Source organism: Caretta caretta, chromosome 3 (genome assembly GCF_965140235.1).
Source record: "Caretta caretta isolate rCarCar2 chromosome 3, rCarCar1.hap1, whole genome shotgun sequence".
NCBI classification, from domain to species: domain Eukaryota; kingdom Metazoa; phylum Chordata; order Testudines; family Cheloniidae; genus Caretta; species Caretta caretta.
The window spans coordinates 7,823,255-7,836,614 of record NC_134208.1 but is presented as its reverse complement, the minus strand read 5'-3'; the positions used below and the strand labels follow the sequence as shown (position 1 = coordinate 7,836,614).

Below are 13,360 nucleotides of genomic sequence, written 5' to 3'. Positions count from 1 at the left end.
GCGGTTGCCACTCACTTCTCCACTGTCAGAGCAGCTCTCATTTTTATGTTGCTGAACTGCAGGGCAGGGGAAAGCTCTGCACAAAGTTCCTGCAAGGTGGCCTTCCGCATTTGAAAGTTCTGCAGCCATTGCTTATCATCCCATACCTGCAAAACGATGCGGTCCCACCAGTCAGTGCTTGTTTCACAGGACTAGAAGCGGGCAGCTGCTCTGTGACTGCCAGCAGCAACTGTGAATTGTTTTTTTCAATGGCTTGCAGCAAGGTTACTTGCAGGACTTCGCTATGTTCCGTGTGGCGGACCCTACTTCAGCTCTGGAAATGCTGCAGGAGAAGGCGCGAGGAGTTTGAAATGCTCACAGCAAGAGTGCACAACTGACCAGGCTCTAGGGTTATGGCGTACGCGTGGCGGTTTTAAGGCGCGAAAACCACTGGGTTGTTTGCCATTGATATGAGAGAGGGAGGACAGTGCATCATGGGATGCCGATGCAATGTTCCCATTCTCCCCTGCGACAATGTTTTGGTCCCATGAGGCATTGCACGAACTTCCCAAAACACACTGCGGCAAATTGCACTTTGGGATAGCTACCCACAATGCACTGCTTTGTGCATCGATGCAGGTGCTGCTAGTGAGGACACACCCCATCAAGATAATGAGCATGGTGTGGCCACGCACAATCGACTTAATTAATTTGGGGGCTCGAGGTTGAATTAGATAAAGTCAACTTAATTTTGTAGTGTAGACAAACCCTGAGGTAGCTCCATTCATTCTGTTCAAACTGTGTCCAGAGAATTGATTGGCACCTGCTCTTCCATCTTTGTATCTTTCATGCATTGTCCCTCAAGGATGTGTCCTTTCTCCCATCTTCTACATCTGTATGTCATCATTCGGGGAGATTGATAAGCAGAATGGATGGAAGTGGCAATAGCATGCAATCAGCACCAACTCTTATCTCTCCAAGGATCTGGTTGAAATGAGCAGTATGTATGAAGAGCAGGAAGCTGAAGCTGAATCCTGGTGCAGGGGGGAAAAAGAGGGGATGCTAGTAGGGAAGAGGAAACCGAAGGGGTGTCTGCTAAGCGCTTCAGTATTCCCCTGGACTCCTCACTGCTTCTGGATATCCACAAAGCCATGACCATGGAAAAAAATCCTTTTCTATAATAAGACTTTGCCCCTTTCTGATGACTCAGACACAGACACCATGATTCACCCATTCATGATCTCTAGGCGTTATTATTGCAAAGCTCCATACTCAGGAACGAAACTGCCAACCTTAGAGAAATCTAGCTAGTTTACAACACAGCAGGCCATCTGCTGAACAGCCCACGTCTGGAGAGTACATCTCCCCTCAGTGCTGTGCTTGATGCACTGGTTTCCTGAAGAATACTGGGGTCATAATCAAGATTTCATCCCTCAACTTCAAAGTCCTCTATGGATGTAGCTTGTGTTACTTGAGGAACCTCCTAATATTGTGAGCAGGACCTCCTGCGACCGTCGTTCCAGTGGAATGTGATTGAACTGTCAACCTCCAAAAGTGAGCCTAGTGTGTAGGAGACTGAGTTTTCTCAGTGACTGGCCCATGAATCTGGAACTCAGTCCCAAAAGAGATAAAGATGAATTGCAACACCTTCCAGGCAAAATGCAAACCCCACATCTTTAACCAAGATGCCCCTCAATAACACTAGATTTTAAAAGGGGTGGGAGAGGAAGAATACAAATTAATTAAATCCATTTACTACTGTCTGGTGGGAAGAGAGATTATATCTTTGTGCACACGCCATAATTATGGGAAGTGCTCAGATGTTTATGATGTTTACATAAGAATTTATATAGATGGGTGAAGTTAAAAAAGAATTGCTGAATGATTTGTTGGTGCCCATGAAAAGATGCAAAATGATGAAAATAGTAATTGGCACTTAGAGCGTCTTTTACTTCAGCATCTCAAAGCACCTTAGAGGAGTAGTTGAGGCAAACATCCAAACTAATTTGGAGATGGAGCTTGATAAATTTATGAATGGGATTGCCTGCAATAGCTGGGCACTGGATTTGATGATCCCGGATGATCCTATGTAAGTATTACCCTCATTTTCCAGATGGGGAAAGTGAGACGCACGGGTTAAATGATTTGGTCAAGACCACACAGCAAGTCAATGGCAATCTAGAATAAAACCTAGGTGTCTATATTGCTAGCTGTGTCTCTGTCCACTGGCTCACACTGCCTTTTTTTTTTCTTTTCTTTTTTTTTTGTCTGCCTTCCTAGGCAACCCAAACTGCCTAAATATGAAGGGTGAAATCCTAGCCCCCTTGAAGTCAATCTCAAAACTCCTAATTTCAGTGTGGCCAAGATTTTAGCTCAGGTATCCTGGATTTTACCATTATTTTGTTTCAAAATTTTAAGAAGTCCCGGCATTTCCAACCTGATGCTTCGTCCTTGGGCTATCCAGAATGTGCTGCTATTTGATCCATACAGCCATCCACAGCTATGTAAACAAATATATTCTGATCTGGATTGAAGGGGGGATGGGAGGCCTATTTTTCTGTCACCGCCATAAAATACTAATTTTCCATATGTTAATATGCTGATTAGAGGTTGTGAATTATTGTCTGTTCCCCATATGCAAATAAGGGGATCAGATATGTGTTGCTGTGAAAGCTTATTTTTTATTTCTTTGCAATGTCTTATTTACCACATCAGAGTTCCAGAGGTGGGAAAGTCTCCACACTGGGTTTTGCTATAGACCAGGGGTGGCTAAATTTACTGGCCCTCCAAGCCGCATATGACCATCTTCAGAAGTTTGAGTACCAGGGTGTGCCTGCCAGGTCTCAGGGCCTTCAGCCTTGCAGGAGGCACCTGCCAGGGCTTGGGACTTCAGCCCTATGGGGTGGGGCATCTCGGGGCTTCAGCCCCGTGGGTGGTACCTGCTGGCCTGGGGACTTCAGCTCCCGCTGGGTGTGTTGCTTCAGCCCCCTCAGGGAATGCCTGCCAGAGTTTAGGGGTTCAGCTTCCACAGGGCGCGCCTGCCGGGACTCAGGGCTTCAGCCCCATGGGGAGCAGGGTCTCTGGGCTTCAGCCCTGTGGGACGTACCTGCTGGGGCTTGGGGCTTCAAGCCCCCACAGGGTGTGCAGCTTCAGCCTCCTCAGAGTACTTCTGCCGGGGCTTAGGGCTTCAGCCCCCAAGAGGAGAGGATCTCTGGGTTTCAGCAGGAGCGGTGCTTCAGTCCTGAGACCTGGCAGGTGCCTCCCATAGGGCTGAAGCTCTGAGACCTCCCTCCCCACTGGGCAGAAGCCAGAGACAATGCATGGGAGGAGCATGTGGGGTCATGTCTCCCCCCCCCATTTTTGCCAGGGTTTGCTGGCCCCGCTTGGTTAAATGGTGTCACCAGGCCCCCTCCCTGCACAGCAGCTGCTGGAGTCGGTAAGCTGGGAGGTGTGGCCATGGGGAGAGGCAGCGGCAAACAACTGGGAGCTGCAGGGAGAGCCACTGCTTTGACTGCTGCCCTTCCCTGCAACTCCCAGCTGTTTACTGCTGCCTCTCCACATGGAGCTAACACCTGGGAGCTGCAGAGAGGGGCTGCTGAAGATAAGGGGGGGGGTGTGACTCAAATTGTTGGAGGTGGTGAACCCCCATCTGATAGGCAGAGAATGGAGGGTATGGGGGGCTCTGCAAGCTGCACTTTAACTGTAAAAGAGCAACATGCAGTTTGCGAGCTGTGTTTTGGCCACTCCTGCTATAGACCTAGTGCTAGAAGATATCAGTTGGTTTTATTTGTGTTCCTGTTGGGAAGTACACAACAGCCTGGCCCTTTGGAGCTGCTCCGTAATTGAAAGAAATAGGCAGTCAGTCAGATTATTGCCTTAGCTCTAACATGCCCAGACGAAAATACTGTTCTCTACTCTGTCCTTTAGACTCAATGTGAAGTGCTCATTACCTCTAAGGGTATGTCTACACTACGGAATAAGGTCGAATTTATAGAAGTCGGTTTTATAGAAATCGGTTTTATATATTTGAGTGTGGATAGCTATCCCACAGTTCCCGCAGTCTCCGCTGCCCATTGGAATTCTGGGTTGAGATTCCAATGCCTGATGGGGCTAAAACATTGTCGCGGGTGGTTCTGGGTACATATCGTCAAGCCCCCCTTCACTCCCTCCCTCCGTGAAAGCAAGGGCAGACAATCGTTTCGCGCCTTTTTTCCTGAGTTACCTGTGCAGACGCCATACCACGGCAAGCATGGAGCCTGCTCAGGTAACCGCCACCATATGTCTCCTGGGTGCTGGCAGATGCGGTACGGCATTCCTACCACAGTAGCAGCAACCCATTGCCTTGTGGCAGCAGACGGTACAGTACGACTGGTAGCCGTCCTCGTCATGTCCGAGGTGCTCCTGGCCACGTCGGCCAGGAGCGCCTGGGCAGACATGGGCGCAGGGACTAAATTTGGAGTGACTTGACCAGGTCATTCTCTTTAGTCCTGCAGTCAGTCCTATTGAACTGTCTTATGGTGAGCAGGCAGGCGATACGGATTGCTAGCAGTCCTATTGCATCATCTTCTGCCAGGCAGGCAAGAGATGAGGATGGCTAGCAGTCCTACTGCACCATCTTCTGCTGAGCAGCCATAAGATGTGGATGGCATGCAGTCCTTCTGCACCGTCTGCTGTCAGCCAAAGATGTAAAAGATAGATGGAGTGGATCAAAACAAGAAATAGACCAGATTTGTTTTGTACTCATTTGCCTCCTCCCCCATCTAGGGGACTCATTCCTCTAGGTCACACTGCAGTCACTCACAGAGAAGGTGCAGCGAGGTAAATCTAGCCATGTATCAATCAGAGGCCAGGCTAACCTGCTTGTTCTAATAAGAACAATAACTTAGGTGCACCATTTCTTATTGGAATCTCCCGTGAAGTCCTGCCTGAAATACTCCTTGATGTAAAGCCACCCCCTTTGTTGATTTTAATTCCCTATAAGCCAACCCTGTAAGCCATGTCGTCAGTCGCCCCTCCCTCCGTCAGAGCAACGGCAGACAATTGTTCCGCACCTTTTTTCTGTGCGGACGCCATACCAAGGCAAGCATGGAGGCCGCTCAGCTCACTTTGGCAATTAGGAGCACATTAAACACCACACGCATTATCCAGCAGTATATGCAGCACCAGAACCTGGCAAAGCGATACCGGGCGAGGAGGCAACGTCAGCGCAGTGATCAGGACATGGACACAGATTTCTCTGAAAGCATGGGCCCTGCCAATGCATGCATCATGGTGCTAATGGGGCAGGTTCATGCTGTGGAACGCCGATTCTGGGCTCAGGAAACAAGCACAGACTGGTGGGACCACATAGTGTTGCAGGTCTGGGACGATTCCCAGTGGCTGCGAAACTTTCTCATGCGTAAGGGCACTTTCATGGAACTTTGTGACTTGCTTTTCCCTGCCCTGAGGTGCATGAATACCAAGATGAGAGCAGCCCTCACAGTTGAGAAGTGAGTGGCGATAGCCCTGTGGAAGCTTGCAACGCCAGATAGCTACCGGTCAGTTGGGAATCAATTTGGAGTGGGCAAATCTACTGTGGGGGCTGCTGTGATGCAAGTAGCCCACGCAATCAAAGATCTGCTGATATCAAGGGTAATGACCCTGGGAAATGTGCAGGTCATAGTGGATGGCTTTGCTGCAATGGGATTCCCTAACTGTGGTGGGGCCATAGACGGAACCCATATCCCTATCTTGGCACCGGAGCACCAAGCCGGCGAGTACATAAACCGCAAGGGGTACTTTTCAATAGTGCTGCAAGCTCTGGTGGATCACAAGGGACGTTTCACCAACATCAATGTGGGATGGCCGGGAAAGGTACATGACGCTCGCATCTTCAGGAACTCTGGTCTGTTTCAAAAGCTGCAGGAAGGGACTTTATTCCCAGACCAGAAAATAACTGTTGGGGATGTTGAAATGCCTATATGTATCCTTGGGGACCCAGCCTATCCCTTAATGCCATGGCTCATGAAGCCGTACACAGGCAGCCTGGATAGTAGTCAGGAGCTGTTCAACTACAGGCTGAGCAAGTGCAGAATGGTGGTAGAATGTGCATTTGGACGTTTAAAGGCACGCTGGCGCAGTTTACTGACTCGCTTAGACCTCAGCGAAACCAATATTCCCACTGTTATTACTGCTTGCTGTGTGCTCCACAATATCTGTGAGACTAAGGGGGAGACGTTTATGGTGGGGTGGGAGGTTGAGGCAAATCGCCTGGCTGCTGGTTACCTGCAGCCAGACACCAGGGCGGTTAGAAGAGCACAGGAGGGCGCGGTCCGCATCAGAGAAGCTTTGAAAACCAGTTTCATGACTGGCCAGGCTACGGTGTGAAAGTTCTGTTTGTTTCTCCTTGATGAAACCCCCTGCCCCTTGGTTCACTCTACTTCCCTGTAAGCTAACTACCCTCCCCTCTTCCTTCGATTACCGCTTGCAGAGGCAATAAAGTCATTGTTGCTTCACATTCATGCATTCTTTATTCATTCATCACACAAATAGGGGGATGACTACTAAGGTAGCCCAGGAGGGGTGGTAGAGGAGGGAAGGAAAATGTCACACAGCACTTTAAAAGTTTACAACTTTAAAATTTATTGAATGCCAGCCTTCTTTTTTTCGGGCAATCCTCTGTGGCGGAGTGGCTGGTTGGCCGGTGGCCCCCCCACCGCGTTCTTGGGCATCTGGGTGTGGAGGCTATGGAACTTGGGGAGGAGGGCGGTTGGTTACACAGGGGCTGTAGTGGCAGTCTGTGCTCCAGCTGCCTTTGCTGCAGCTCAACCATACACTGGAGCATACTGGTTTGGTCCTCCAGCAGTCTCAGCATTGAATCCTGCCTCCTCTCATCACGCTGCTGCCACATTTGAGCTTCAGCCCTGTCTTCAGCCCGCCACTTACTCTCTTCAGCCCGCCGCCTCTCCTCCTGGTCATTTTGTGCTTTCCTGCACTCTGACATTTCCTCCACGCATTCGTCTGTGCTCTGTCAGTGTGGGAGGACAGCATGAGCTCGGAGAACATTTCATCTCGAGTGCGTTTTTTTTTTCTTTCTAATCTTCACTAGCCTCTGGGAAGGAGAAGATCCTGTGATCATTGAAACACATGCAGCTGGTGGAGAAAAAAAAGGGACAGCGATATTTAAAAAGACACATTTTATAAAACAGTGGCTACACTCTTTCAGGGTAAACCTTGCTGTTAACATTACATACATAGCACATGTGCTTTCGTTACAAGGTCGCATTTTGCCTCCCCCTACCCCGTGTGTCTACCCCCTCAACCCTCCCCCCTCCCTGTGGCTGACAGCGGGGAACATTTCTGTTTAGCCACAGGCAAACAGCCCAGCAGGAATGGGCTCCTGAGTGTCCCCTGAAGAAAAGCACTCTGTTTCAACCAGGTGACCATGAATTATATCTCACTTTCCTGAGGATAACACAGAGATAAAGAACGAATGTTGTTTGAATTTATCCACTTCAAGAAGGATGTGGATAAATTGGAGAGAGTCCAGCGAAGGGCAACAAAAATGATTAGGGGTCTGGAACATATGAGTTATGAGGAGAGGCTGAGGGAGCTGGAATTGTTTAGCCTGCAGAAGAGAAGAATGAGGGGGGATTTGATAGCTGTTTTCAACTACCTGAAAGGGGGTTCCAAAGAGGATGGCTCTAGACTGTTCTCAATGGTATCAGATGACAGAACGAGGAGTAATGGTCTCAAGTTACAGTGGGGGAGGTTTAGATTGGATATTAGGAAAAACTTTTTCACTAAGAGGGTAGTGAAACACTGGAATGCGTTACCTAGGGAGGTGGTAGAATCTCCTTCCTTAGAGGTTTTTAAGGTCAGGCTTGACAAAGCCCTGGCTGGGATGATTTAACTGGGAATTGGTCCTGCTTTGAGCAGGGGGTTGGACTAGATGACCTTCTGGGGTCCCTTCCAACCCTTATATTCTATGATTCTATGATTCTATGAACGCCAGCAAACATACCCTGCAATGCTTTGTTGTACAATGATTCCCGAGTACGTGTTACTGGCTTGGAGTGGTAAAGTGTCCTACCATGAAGGATGCAATAAGGCTGCCCTCCCCAGAAACCTTTTCAAAGGCTTTGGGAGTACATCCAGGAGAGCTGCGAATGCCAGGGCAAAGTAGTCCTTTCACATGCTTGCTTTTAAACCATGTATAGTATTTTAAAAGGTACACTCACCGGAGGTCCCTTCTCCGCCTGCCGGGTCCAGGAGGCAGCCTTGGGTGGGTTCGGGGGGTACTGGCTCCAGGTCCAGGGTGAGAAACAGTTCCTGGCTGTCGGGAAAACCGGTTTCTCCGCTTGCTTGCTGTGAGCTATCTACAACCTCATCATCATCATCATCTTCTTCGTCCCCAAAACCTGCTTCCGTGTTGCCTCCATCTCCATTGAAGGAGTGAAACAACACGGCTAGGGTAGTGGTGGCTGAACCCCCTAAAATGACATGCAGCTCATCATAGAAGCGGCATGTTTGGGGCTCTGACCCGGAGAGGCCGTTCGCCTCTCTGGTTTTCTGGTAGGCTTGCCTCAGCTCCTTCAGTTTCACGCGGCACTGCTTCGGGTCCCTGTTATGGCCTCTGTCCTTCATGCCCTGGGAGATTTTGACAAAGGTTTTGGCATTTCTAAAACTGGAACGGAGTTCTGATAGCACGGATTCCTCTCCCCATACAGCGATCAGATCCCGTACCTCCCGTTCGGTCCATGCTGGAGCTCTTTTGCGATTCTGGGACTCCATCATGGTCACCTGTGCTGATGAGCTCTGCATGGTCACTTGCAGCTTGCCACGCTGGCCAAACAGGAAGTGAGATTCAAAAGTTCACGGTTCTTTTCCTGTCTACCTGGCCAGTGCATCTGAGTTGAGAGTGCTGTCCAGAGCGGTCACAATGGAGCACTCTGGGATAGCTCCCGGAGGCCAATACCGTCGAATTGCGTCCACAGTACCCCAAATTCGAGCTAGCAAGGCCGATTTAAGCGCTAATCCACTTGTCAGGGGTGGAGTAAGGAAATCGATTTTAAGAGCCCTTTAAGTCGAAATAAAGGGCTTCATCGTGTGGACGGGTGCTGGTTTACATCGGTTTAATGCTGCTAAATTCGACCTAAAGTCCTAGTGTAGACCAGGGCTAATTGAAGCTGTTTGAAGTCTGTTATCTTAGTTCTATGATGCTTTATTTACTCTAACAAATCAGATGAATAAATTAACTGGCTCGCTAATTGCATTTGCCTTGGTTTTGGAGTGAGAGAGAGTCAGAGGTGAGGAATTTTTCAGAGCCCTTTCTGCTTTATAAAAAGTGCTAATGTATCGCAAACAAAATAAGGGCAGAAAATAATATTCTCAAGGCTTCTGGTGCAACACTCTAATACTGGTAAAAGTGTTACCAAATTTATTTAAAGTGAGTTTGGCATTGGAATGGAATGAGAGCCCTGGAGCCTGAAGTCCTAACTCTACAGAACAGGCATAGCATGGGCAGCAGCAGTGCAAGCTTTCCCTTGTCCTCTTTTTTGCCAATGTACTTTTACTCTTCCTTGCAGTAACCACCTGTCAGATTGAGAGTCTCCATGGCTCATTCAGGCCTGGGTGTCTGTGCTGAGATTGCCAAAAATGGTGACTGTTAATGGTGGCTTTTGTGACGCATATTCTTAAGGAACTGGATTGATACCCGTGAATAAATTTCACATAGGTCACCAGTCAGCTCTCAGATGGTACTGACTTCTAATCACTTTGTTTAAACCAGGTTTTGAGATCAAACTGTTCTACATTGTACAGTTCAATACTCTATTGATAGTTCACGTTTTAATTTTTTTGTCTCCTCTTACTCTAAAATAAATGCAGAAAGTTAGCAGGGTTTGGTAATGCACGTGGCTAGCAGGATTGTCTTTCTGTCATCTTTAAAAGACTTAATATGCTCGGAGGTTAACTAGAACAATTTTTCTCCCTCCTCCTTGTAACAACCTTTTCTGTACTTGAAAACTGTTTTGTCCCCCGTCAGTCTTCTCTTCTGCAGACTAAATACCATTTTTGCATGGTATTCATCATCAAACTGAACTTCGATGTAGCAGCCTCAGCCTTGAGAGTAATGGCTGCAGTCTCTTATTATGCAGGTCTAGAGATACTCAGCTGGGAAGGTGATGTTAGCATGCACACTCCCTCACACACCCATTCTCAGTTTTCCTAGCACTTTTTTTCAGGACTAATTCTTCACCTGGCTAATATGCTGTACATTCAAAACTTCCAAAGACATGTCCCATGTCAACTGCAGCGCCAACTCCAGCTAAAAAAATGGAAAAGCAGGTTTATCTTCCTCCAAATACTCTGCTGGTAATCTTTTCTGGGAGCATAGACAGAAAACAGCCATTGAGGCGTTGGACAAGGAAATAAGTCCCTTCCCTTCTTCCAGTGCGAGCATCTTCAAACTGCCTTATCTCAGCAGGTTTTTCCTCTGAAAAGTGCTGCTCCTCCAGGTTCAAGTTAAAGATTACACATTAGGAGGAGGCCGTTGCTGCCTCGAGAATTGGAAGACGAAAGCTGATATTCTCTTGAAAAGTATCCAACTCCAAAAGTTTCTTTTGATTTTTTGAGGTTCTGAAGCTTAGGCAGATTCCTCCCCTTTATGAGGAATGCTTCAGGGTGAGCCCTGGTCTGGGGTTGAGCCACCTCAGAAATAATTACTGAAGGATATTCAATAAAACTTGCTGTCCCAGGGACAAGCTTATCCTTTCCCCAAAGTGAAGTAAATTAAATTAAATCAACATTATCTACAGGCTCTTCATAGCATCAGAAGATGAAGGGTATAGTAGTCCATCTTCTACACATTGAAAAGCTAGAACCAGTTCCATAGAGAGTCAGATATTTTGGTAAGGGCACAAGATTCTTTGTGGCAACAAGTTCATGAGGAAATCAATATTTCAAGTGGAAATACTGAAATCTATCATTACAGCATTATCTTCTGTGGTAGACAGATCTCAATATTTATGCAAAAATGGTATTCATAATTATTATAACGACCTCTTATGATGTGATGTAGTGGTGGGAGTCTGCTATAGACCACCGGACCAGGGGGATGAGGTAGATGAGGCTTTCTTCCAGCAGCTCACGGAAGCTACTAGATCGCATGCCCTGATTCTCATGGGTGACTTTAATTTTCCTGATATCTGCTGGGAGAGCAATACAGCGGTGCATAGACAATCCAGGAAGTTTTTGGAAAGCGTAGGGGACAATTTCCTGGCGCAAGTGCTAGAGGAGCCAACTAGGGGGGGCGCTTTTCTTGACCTGCTGCTCACAAACCGGGTAGAATTAGTGGGGGAAGCAAAAGTGGATGGGAATCTGGGAGGCAGTGACCATGAGTTGGTTGAGTTCAGGATCCTGACGCAGGGAAGAAAGGTAAGCAGCAGGATACGGACCCTGGACTTCAGGAAAGCAGACTTCGACTCCCTCAGGGAACGGATGGCCAGGATCCCCTGGGGGACTAACTTGAAGGGGAAAGGAGTCCAGGAGAGCTGGCTGTATTTCAAGGAATCCCTGTTGAGGTTACAGGGACAAACCATCCCGATGAGTCAAAAGAATAGTAAATATGGCAGGCGACCAGCTTGGCTTAATGGTGAAATCCTAGCGGATCTTAAACATAAAAAAGAGGCTTACAAGAAGTGGAAGGTTGGACATATGACCAGGGAAGAGTATAAAAATATTGCTCGGGCATGTAGGAATGATATCAGGAGGGCCAAATCGCACCTAGAGCTGCAGCTAGCCAGAGATGTCAAGAGTAACAAGAAGGGTTTCTTCAGGTATGTTGGCAACAAGAAGAAAGCCAAGGAAAGTGTGGGCCCCTTACTGAATGAGGGAGGCAACCTAGTGACAGAGGATGTGGAAAAAGCTAATGTACTCAGTGCTTTTTTTGCCTCTGTTTTCACTAACAAGGTCAGCTCCCAGACTGCTGCGCTGGGCATCGCAAAATGGGGAAGAGATGGCCAGCCCTCTGTGGAGATAGAGGTGGTTAGGGACTATTTAGAAAAGCTGGACGTGCACAAGTCCATGGGGCCGGACGAGTTGCATCCGAGAGTGCTGAAGGAATTGGCGGCTGTGATTGCAGAGCCATTGGCCATTATCTTTGAAAACTCGTGGCGAACGGGGGAAGTCCCGGATGACTGGAAAAAGGCTAATGTAGTGCCAATCTTTAAAAAAGGGAAGAAGGAGGATCCTGGGAACTACAGGCCAGTCAGCCTCACCTCAGTCCCTGGAAAAATCATGGAGCAGGTCCTCAAAGAATCAATCCTGAAGCACTTGCATGAGAGGAAAGTGATCAGGAACAGCCAGCATGGATTCACCAAGGGAAGGTCATGCCTGACTAATCTAATCGCCTTTTATGATGAGATTACTGGTTCTGTGGATGAAGGGAAAGCAGTGGATGTATTGTTTCTTGACTTTAGCAAAGCTTTTGACACGGTCTCCCACAGTATTCTTGTCAGCAAGTTAAGGAAGTATGGGCTGGAAGAATGCACTATAAGGTGGGTAGAAAGCTGGCTAGATTGTCGGGCTCAACGGGTAGTTATCAATGGCTCCATGTCTAGTTGGCAGCCGGTGTCAAGTGGAGTGCCCCAAGGGTCGGTCCTGGGGCCGGTTTTGTTCAATATCTTCATAAATGATCTGGAGGATGGTGTGGATTGCACTCTCAGCAAATTTGCGGATGTTACTAAACTGGGAGGAGTGGTCGATACGCTGGAGGGGAGGGATAGGATACAGAAGGACCTAGACAAATTGGAGGATTGGGCCAAAAGAAATCTGATGAGGTTCAATAAGGATAAGTTCAGGGTCCTGCACTTAGGACGGAAGAACCCAATGCACAGCTACAGACTAGGGACCGAATGGCTAGGCAGCAGTTCTGCGGAAAAGGACCTAGGGGTGACAGTGGACGAGAAGCTGGATATGAGTCAGCAGTGTGCCCTTGTTGCCAAAAAGGCCAATGGCATTTTGGGATGTATAAGTAGGGGCATAGCGAGCAGATCGAGGGACGTGATCGTTCCCCTCTATTCGACATTGGTGAGGCCTCATCTGGAGTACTGTGTCCAGTTTTGGGCCCCACACTTCAAGAAGGATGTGGATAAATTGGAGAGAGTCCAGCGAAGGGCAACAAAAATGATTAGGGGTCTGGAACACATGAGTTATGAGGAGAGGCTGAGGGAGCTGGGATTGTTTAGCCTGCAGAAGAGAAGAATGAGGGGGGATTTGATAGCTGCTTTCAACTACCTGAAAGGGGGTTCCAAAGAGGATGGCTCTAGACTGTTCTCAATGGTAGCAGATGACAGAATGAGGAGTAATGGTCTCAAGCTGCAGTGGGGGAGGTTTAGATTGG

General features: G+C 48.1%; 1 protein-coding gene across 1 annotated transcript in view; it reads left to right on the top strand.

Annotated features, from left to right (window-relative positions):
- Positions 1-13,360, top strand: part of ELP3 (elongator acetyltransferase complex subunit 3) — a 136,237-nt gene that overhangs the window by 83,064 nt on the left and 39,813 nt on the right. The window lies entirely within an intron of this gene.